Genomic DNA, 9,686 nt, shown 5'->3' on the forward strand with positions numbered 1-9,686 from the left:
GTGCTTTAAAGATTGGGTTTAGACCCACCAGATTCAGTCCACAGGTTTTCATGAAAATACAACTTCATCCTTCCTACAACTCCTCTCCCAGTTTCAAGGAAAACACCTGTCACTGTACGATGGTTCCTCTGCTCTTACTCACCTTCGAGAAGCAGTAAGTTACAAGCTCTGGCCTGCAAAGTATCACCACTGGCATTTGAATTCGCACCCAATGAAATTAAAGAACTGCTTGTGTCTCAGAGGTGTCAGTTCAGGCTCTTTGCAAGCTCAGGTTAACGTTAATTGCCGTCACAGCGATAGCAACCTTCACTGCCCAGTACACAGCACACGCAGGGGTCGGGTTTGCTGCGGAACCAATCCTAAATACTTCACTGAACTCCCTGCAGCAGACAACTGCAAAGAAGAGATCCTTGTAGCACGAGGTAACGTAGCAAGTCCCGCAGGGAAAGCTCCCTGCTGAAACCAGGATATCATAAAGGCTGGAAAAGAAGGGCCATTAGGAGAGGAGATACTGGAGGATGTAGACAGCTTCCCATGAGAAGGGGTGGCCCTTCTCCTGCCTTCCTCAGCCACCAATTCACAGGAGGCTTTGAAATCAGTCACTTGGCTCCAGGTTCATTTTACACAGGGCCATTTGCCTTGATTCTCTGCCCCTTTCCTCCCTGCAAAAGTCATCTTAAAACTATACCTGGAATAGCTTCTGCGTGCTACCAAACATCTAACAGCGCCCGACTGAATTTTAATTTCAGTAATGTAGTAACTCATCGGTCTGTCATTTTTCACATTAATCAATGAGCATTAGTTCAGTCTCCACTGAGCATCAGGAATGAATTTGGCAAACCTTACAGGCTGAACTTGTATTGCTTGAATATACTGTATTGCCACAGCGAAAAGAGCGAGAGGACAAAACAGGATAAGCTGTGCTATGTTTTTGTATGTTCCTTGCTTCCTTCTTCCTTTAAGATAATCCATGAATAAGACCAAAGGACACACAAATGTAGGTATTCCTGTCTCTTTATTTGCCAGTCGGTGGTTTCCAATCAGGCAGAGACTGTCAGACCATAACGCAAGGACACCTGAACGCAGGGTGGCAGGAGGACACCCACACCGTGCAGCTGAAGCCCTAACGCAGAAATGTGTACGTCAGAAGCAGCAGGAGTAACTAACTGGAAACGTTGCCCAACAGAAGAATTAGCATTTCTTATTTCTAAGGCAAGTGCCAATAAACAGAGACATGTCAGCTATTTATTTACTTTCTGACCGTCCAATCCTGTGGCCCATTCCCAAATGACTGCAAGACAATAGGAAACTGCTCATTTTCCAAGCAAGCGCTACATGGCACATGGCATTTCAGCCACTAACAACTCACATGGCCCTTTTATTTAGGGCTTAGCCACAATTTTACTCCCTTGAATCAGGAGTGACTTTGCTGAAGTCAGACTTACCCCGGGGAAGAACAGATTCAAACCAGCTCCACAGCAGGAGGAGTGCCCAGCCCTGGCAGAGGGGTCTGTACCTGCGTCCCAGCTCACGGGGTTATCCACCCTCCCTGCAGGTGAGGGAGCAGCAGAGGGGCAGAGGCTGCTCAAAGGCAGCACTCGTAAGCCTTCCACAACCAACACGCAGGTGTTCTGCGTGCAAGCCACTGCCAGCTCTACAGAACCATTTCCCAAAGCCTCTTTGCTGAGGGGTTTTCAAGGCGCCGTGCACCTCCTGACTGCGCTGCTGACACATTTCTCGCTGAGCTGCACCACTCTGGGGCTTCGCTGGCCCACACTCCATCAAGTACGAGACAAAACGTTCGATTCGTACAAAATCCTGATTCTGCTGTATAAATGCCCATGTGCTCCCCGCTGAGCAGCAGGCATCCCTCTCCCCATGCCCTGCACAACCCCCAGTGCAGCAGAAACCACCGGAGTGTCACTGCAGCTGTGCAGAGGACCTCTCGCTGGCACAGCTCCCTGCTCCATACACTCGCCAGTTCAAGGGCAAGACAAGGGACAAAGAATTGGACATCGGTGTTCTTGAGGGTCCTCTCACCCTGCTTGTATGTGTGGTGATGTTCATGTGTTGCTCTGCTGCCTCTCTAAACCTGAAGAGCAGCACTTTGCCCTTCACGGGCACCAATTTACCTCTGCCACCCCCAAAAAGAACACTAATTAATATGAATAAATCACATTTTGAAGGCACCGGTGTACTTCGCAAAGCCTATCTCAATGAAATTAAGCTCTTGCGTCACTTGGGTAGTTTGGAGAACTGCCCTAGGACAACATCATGTTAACCCTAAATATTAATGATGTTAAATAATTTCTCCGTCCCTCCAAAGGAACAGATTATTTCACAAGCATGGGGAGCGAGAGACCACAGGGCACTTCCTCTGGAGTTGTCTATATCCATGCTGTTTGAGGATAGGACAAAGTGTTAAATTATATCTAAGCAGCAAGTGAAAGATGAAAAAGCAGGTGCGCCCAAAGACATCTTGCACCTCTGGCCGAGCGCAGAAACATCTGCTGGCTCAAAGCTGTCCCCAAGCCTCGCCTCTCCAACGAAGTGCTCAGAGGTAGCAGGGTGCTGGTGGAAGGACTCAGCCTGCCTGTCCTAGTTCCCCTGCAGTGCTCCCTCCCTTCCATGCCAGGTATTAAATTCTTCCCTACTAACAAGCCTCCAGATAACAGCACTGACCCTTCACGTCACAGCACTGACAATCAGACCTGCCAGGGCCACAGCACTGATGTGCAAACCTCTGAGCAAAGGCGCGGCGCGTTTGGCGTGGCAGAGGTGCCAGCTGACAGAGCAGCCACAGTAACACGGTGACGACACAGCCACAGCGCAGGCTCTGGGTAACGTGTCTGCCTGCAGCTTGGACCTGCCCATTTATTCCCCTACGTGCTCCTTCAGGCAGATGTCTCAAAGCCACCTGCAGCCCAACAGCCTCCTGCCGAGTTAGGGACATCTAGAGCTCAGTGTGCCTGTGCCAGGCTGGCTCCCTGCCACCTGCACAGCGCTCCCTCTGCCCCAGCCTCCCAGCTGCATCGCAGACAGACAAGTGTCCTCAGGGACAGCCCAGCTGCAAGGCTTGAAAACAGAGGGCATGGAAAAGCACTGGAAAAGAAATGCAGCTTAAGTGACCTCAGCAACATACCACTCATCGTAACTAACTGCAACCTCTTTTTCCCAGTATGCAATACACTGCCTGCAGGAATCACAGAATCATCTGGGTTGGAAAAGACCTTAAAGATCATCCAGTCCAACCATCAACCCAACACTGACCCTTCCCAACTCCCCCAGATCCCTCAGCACTAAGTCGACCCGACTCTTCAACCCCCCCAGGGATCCCGGGGACTCCCCCCTGCCCTGGGCAGCCCATGCCAACGCCCAACAGCCCCTTCTGCACAGAAATCCTTCCTCAGAGCCAGCCTGACCCTGCCCTGGGCAGCTTGAGGCCATTCCCTCGAGGCCTGGCGCTGGGGCCTTGGCTCCAGAGACTCATCCCCCCTCTCTGCCCCCTCCTGGCAGGGAGTTGCAGAGGGCCAGGAGGTCTCCCCTCAGCCTCCTCTTCTCCAGACTGAACCCCCCCAGTTCCCCCAGCCGCTCCCCAGCAGACCTGTGCTCCAGACCCTGCCCCAGCTCCGCTGCCCTTCTCTGGCCACGCTCGAGTCATTCAATGGCCTTTTTGGGGTGGGGGGGCCCAAAACTGAACCCAGGAATCGAGGGGCGGCCTCCCCAGTGCCGAGCCCAGGGCTCAGATCCCTTCCCTGTCCCTGCTGGCCACGCCATGCTGACACAAGCCAGGATGCCATTGGCCTTCTTGGCAATGGAATACATCAGTTTTTCTTTTTTTGTGCAAATCTGAAAGAATTTAAATTTCACCATTGTTTGTGGTGAAAGAGAAAGTTTTCATAGAGCAAGATTCAAGGAGCTCTCAAATTACCCATTCACCTCTGTGCTCTTGGAAGCCGAGAAACCTTCACTGGCAATCAACTTCTCACAGGCTAACGCATGGTTCCGCAGCCCTTTAAATAGCAAACTGGCAGACAAAAAGGAAATGGTATGGATATCCATAGATTCCGTGTAATATCAGTTTGTGCATAACTCTCCACCTGGAGATCCATCAGCAGGTATGTCATCCATCCTGCAACAGACCACTTGTTGCTTGTTCTCTGAAGTCCATTCTGACTATTCTCGACTGCAACCACCCTTCCCTTTAAATCTTAACTGCAAGTAGAGTCTCTTCCCTAAAAATGTTACATTATGGAAATGGCAAAAAAACCCCCAAAACCCAACACCAAGCCCCAGCAATACCGATGTTATCCTCAGCAGGTGTAATGGATGCGTTGTCTTTTGCAGAAGCTGCTGGAGTGGTGCAAGCAGGTGCTGTGACAAACTTCCATTTTAGAGCTGCTCCCTAGAGTAAGGGTTGCATGGAAGAATTTTGAAATCAGGCGTGTGAGGAGGAGGTGGCCAGGCACTGCTCACTTCAGGTCAGATTGAACAATCCTAAAATAAGCCTTAAACAGAAGGCAAAACCAGATCATTTCTTAGAGGTCATCTTTCAGAGTTCATCTCAAATTGTTCCTTTGGCAAAGAGAGGTGTATGATTTCCTTCTTACAACACACTACAGAAAACTACCTAAGCTGTACACCCCGAAGCACAGAATTCTTCAGGGGGTCTCTGAGAAGCCAAAACATTCTCAGGAAGCCCACGTACCCCTGACCGACCTCCGAAGCACTCACGACTTACCGACCCCCCTTCCAAAGCTGAAACCAGGCTGCAACAACCGTCAGGGCTTACTCACCCCCATGGCATTTATTTGTGAATTCCTACCCCCCCATCAAGGGAAGCTGAAGGTAAAACCAGTTTTACCCATGACCTGTGCTTCATCAGACACCAGCAAAATACCATACTACTCAGCACAGAGAAGAGGAACATAAAAAACCATTTTAGCCCTTATTCATCTACATTCAGTGAAGCCCACGGGGGCACAGGATCCTGTTGTTTCTTTCATCATGTAGCAACGAGGCTAGAACTGGTGCTTGACAATAAAATTACTCAGGAAACATCAAAAATAAAGTTGTCTTTGAGAAGCACTGATCACACTTTCACAAGCTGCAGATTTGGATACTGCTTCATAACGTACAATACCAGACACGAGGGTAGATTTGAATACAGGGGTTTGGGTAACTGTTCCGTCATTGCAAGGACAATTTCTGAAATACACTAGAAACCTCACTATTAACTGCAAAGTCACCCCAAACCACCCAGGCAGAGTTGCTCACACAGAATATCCAGGACACCTCAGTAAAATTTAGACACCAGCTGCTTATCAGATGATTATCATAAACAGACATTCCAAGCAGGGGCCATAACACATTCCCATTAAAGCGACCTGTGTTTTGCCTTTCTGCACCCTCCAGAGACACATTTACCTTTGTTATGTCTTCCCAGTTTCAGACAACCCTCTCAACACTAGTCAATTACTAATTTTACAAATTTAATGCTTAACTGACATATTCAACCCCTCCCATCATGATACTGAACCCCGCAGTAGCCCACAAAATACTACCCTCCATTCCAACAGTGTTTTGCATACACTTTTATTAATTTATATGGGACATATACTTACTGAGATGTTAGATACTCAGAGCATCCCCACATAATAAGCATAGCACACGCAGGAGTAAAAGGAGATTTTGCCCAAGTGTCAGCATGGGATGGATAAGCAAAAACCCTCACTAATACAGTACCGGGACGCATCTTGAAAAATTATCTTAGTTGAGTATTGGGTTGTTACTTGTAGGCAAGCCAGAAAAAAAAATATTGAGAAAGCAAATGAAGAAACTTTTGTGGTAACTGCAGCAAGGAAAGAAACGGCACAGCCAGAGCAACAACCCAGAAAAATCATTTGTGCAGCTCTAATTGGACTGACACAAGCAGGCAAGGCTGCCCTGCTCCAGGGAAAAGAAGAGGATGATGCAGCACTGAGGGCAAACATAAATATTCTTACCTGCAAAGATGGAAACTGGTAGCCGAATTTAAGAGATTAAAAACAGGCAACATTTAGAGAAGATTCAAGTATGAGAAACTGAAGAAAGACCTGTGCTGGAGAGAGTGCCCAGAGAAATGCAGTCCTGCAGAACAAAGGACAGCAGTAATGTTCACCGAGACAGGAAAAAACAGAAGAACAAGGTTTCTTTTAGTTATATGGCACATGTGCTGACAGCCAGGTGTGCGCAAGGGAGCAGCCACAAATACAGGCAATTATTTTCCGGGTAAACAACTGCAGAGGGACAGAAAGACACATTTGAGAGACCCAAATGTACGTGGGCATCTCGTTCTACTGCATGTGTGCAGCCCTAGCTCTGGACAGAGTCAGAACACACGTGTGCACCCAGCACAGTGCAGCTCACGCCCTGAGGTTGGGCAGGGTGGGCCAGGAGCTCCAACAATCCTCGGAACCTTTTATTAACTTGTAGTAACATACAGCTGCTTCCATCTGTATCATCCTTCACCACTACCTGGTTTTAATGACTGTAATTTGTTAGTATCTCAAAATCTCTATCAGCAGCTTTTTTTTAAAAAAATAGCATTTTTTTCTTTTATTTTTTTTTAAACATTTCCTCTCTACTACTGGTAAAGGTGGTATTTCGGATAGTCATCTTCCCATATTAGCCACTACTGGGAGAAGTGATGGATAAATTTGTCGCTCACACACACCTCCATTTCTCCTCTCACACACCAACCCTTTTTCCCTGCTGTTCTATCTCCTAATCCTCTTACAGAACTTACAGTGATCTGGGTGAGATCCTAATCTTTTCAATGTGGTTATTCGAATTCTCTCCTACATTTCATCTACCCACATTTACATTCTTTTCATTGGTCTTGTAGGGCTGCATATTTCAGGTCATTCAGGTCTTTTACCATGCCGCTTTGCGTTTTCCTTCTTTCTTTTTGCCTCTCTTATTCATCGGAAAAAAACAGCCACCTAGCTGGAGAGCAGAGAGCTCAGCCATAGCCACTATCAACCTTCTGAGACGTAGATAACTGTATGTTATGTCTAAACTTTTAAAGTTGTAACTCATGACTTCATAGTTGGAACGTCTGAATGACCAGAGTTTCTACAGCAATATAAATCTCTTTAAACTGCATCTGCATCAACCATGTTCATTTGAAAAGTGTCTATTATACTGCATAGGCTAATCAACATCAAACTGTTCCAAAAACCTGTCCTCACAACTCCAGTTTTCACCTGCTGTGCTAACTGTAGTGCTACAGTCTGACACCATTTTTAGGGAAATGGTGGCACCTCGTGGCAGAAATCGGTCGCTGCAAGAATGATGGCTTGGAAACCATCCCGATGGAACCCACACATCATTAGTCACCTAAGCAGTTCATCTCAAGGGTCTGTGCCAGTTCATTATTTACAGTGCTACGAAATCGGCATGTTTGCAGAGTTACTCTGAAAGACTTTTTTATTTCCCTAAATCTCATTTATGAGTAGCATTGCTCTTGTCCACACTATCACGACTTCCCACCCCTCTCAAGGGAGTTATGCCACTCTTGGGGCAGGTGGCGACCATCCCTGCAGGTTCGACAGACACTCTCAGTATTCAGGAGATCCACCTACCCAAGCTTTTCATCTATCGCTGCCAATCATGCAAGAATATTCTGCTGAGCAAGTTGTTTACGAGGAAGAAGTTTCTCAGATGCTTATCTTTTTTTCTTTCTTCCCACCTCCTGTGAAAAGCTCGCCCCCCCTCCGTTCTCTGGCTCCTTACTCCCGCCAGCCCCTCAGCAGAAGCCGCCCACACCGCTGGCCAACAAGAAAAAGAAAGCAAACAGGGTCTTGGAGGACCTTCTTCACTTTGTGAGGAAAGGGTATCTCCTGCACCACAAAGCTCCTAACACGGTGCCTGGGCGATGCCAGAAAGCAGCACCCACAGCTCCTGCCCCTCCCCGGGTGCCGGGAGCAGAACTGAAGAGCAGCGCCGCCCTGGTCAGGGAGCCGCGGCCCCCTCCCAGCAACTCGCCAGCCCTTCCATGCCGGGGCTCTTTTCCTTTCCAAAGTGAACACAACCAATACGCGCAGCCCCAGAGCAGTGACTAACGTTTTTATAGGTACACAAGAAAGCTAGGTTAAGGTTTTTAATAATACTCCATTTAGTAACTCCAATTCTTTACCTAGTGTTTATTCTTCATTAGGAACATTCACTGGTAACAAGCCGTTACTGTGGTGCTAAACATTGATCCTGAGAAGTATCTTGAAGGGGCCTTTTTACTGTTCAGGTATGTATTATTCTGAGCATTCCATTTCTTCCATTTTTAATTCCTTTCCCTTCCAGGGAATGCTGCTTATTCTTTTGCTTTCTGGTTGGGGGAGGCGGGGTGGGGGGGTGGAAGGCGTGTGTGGAAGGAAGCGTCGTGTTGGTTTTGGTTATTTTACTACTTGTTATATCTCACTTTTCACTAAAAAAGCTTTTGTCGAGCATTTTTTCTTAACTTAAGAAGGTGATATCCATATGTACTCGGATCTATTTTGCCTTCACACATAAGGATGCACAGTTACCTTGACGCAAAAGCTCTCGGTCTGTGACTGTAATACCAAGAAGCATGAGCACGCACTTGTCAATTTGTGGACAGTCTTGCTAATGGAACGGGAAAAAACCCTGTGGATTTCATACACAAAACATGGAGACTCAAATCACCACCTACCCCCATGCACATCTTGCTGACTCCCTGTTGTCGCTGTGTTGTCCCCTTCCTAGTCCCATCCTTAATACAGGGCTGAACACAAGGAAGGCCTATGGCATCAGCCTAGCCTAGTATTAAAATTAACACAGAGATCTGCCTAGCAGCTTGGGTCTAACAACCCAAATCAGGTTTACAGGCTTGAGCCACAGTTAACCGGCTTTTTAGGGCGGGAACTGCATCTGCATATCACTGTGCATGCCCACATGAAACAGCATCTTTAGATGTTATCTCTCTGGCTTTGAAAAACATTATTCACTGATACTTAGATGTGAACTTCCTGCAGAAACAGAGAAACATGCTATACCTATATGCTTTAACAGTGCAAAGGTTTCTTCTACTATTTAGCAATTCTACCTCTTTATTTCTAAGCTGTATCTCTGGATGTATTAATCCAGTGGATTTAAAAAAAAAAAAAAAAATTAAAAAATCAAGGGGCTTTTTTTGAAGTAATTTTGCATTAGTGTACTACTTTATCTGACAAGTTAGCAACAATCTAGAAACCAGAAAGGCTTCCTTCCTAAAATTAATTTGGCTCCTGCCCTCTCAGGGAGTATAAAATTCATCAGTGAATACTGACAAATCTGCACAATCTGATACTGCTAAAAGGAGAATAGTCCTGTCATTGCAGTGTAGGTAATCCAGTCTGCCCAGGTTACGCAAAGTGAGCGTACGGGCAAGCGTTTCTGTAAAAGACACCAAGGAACTCCATTTGGGTGAGCGTTTTTAGCGAGCACTGCTCCAGGACACTGGTACACTGGAAAACCTGCCGTGCATCCGCCGCACATAGTGAGAACGTGCTCAGTGCTGGTGTCGTTCTCTCCCGCCAGCCACAGCAGCATTTGTGAGCCCAGCCACAAAGGAACATTGGCATGACACATTCAGACTCAGGGGTGAGATCTATCGAGACAAACACAGACTTCACATCCTCTTGAGAAAC

The sequence above is a fragment of the Athene noctua genome, unplaced genomic scaffold (genome assembly GCF_965140245.1).
Source record: "Athene noctua unplaced genomic scaffold, bAthNoc1.hap1.1 HAP1_HAP1_scaffold_44, whole genome shotgun sequence".
Taxonomy (NCBI): domain Eukaryota; kingdom Metazoa; phylum Chordata; class Aves; order Strigiformes; family Strigidae; genus Athene; species Athene noctua.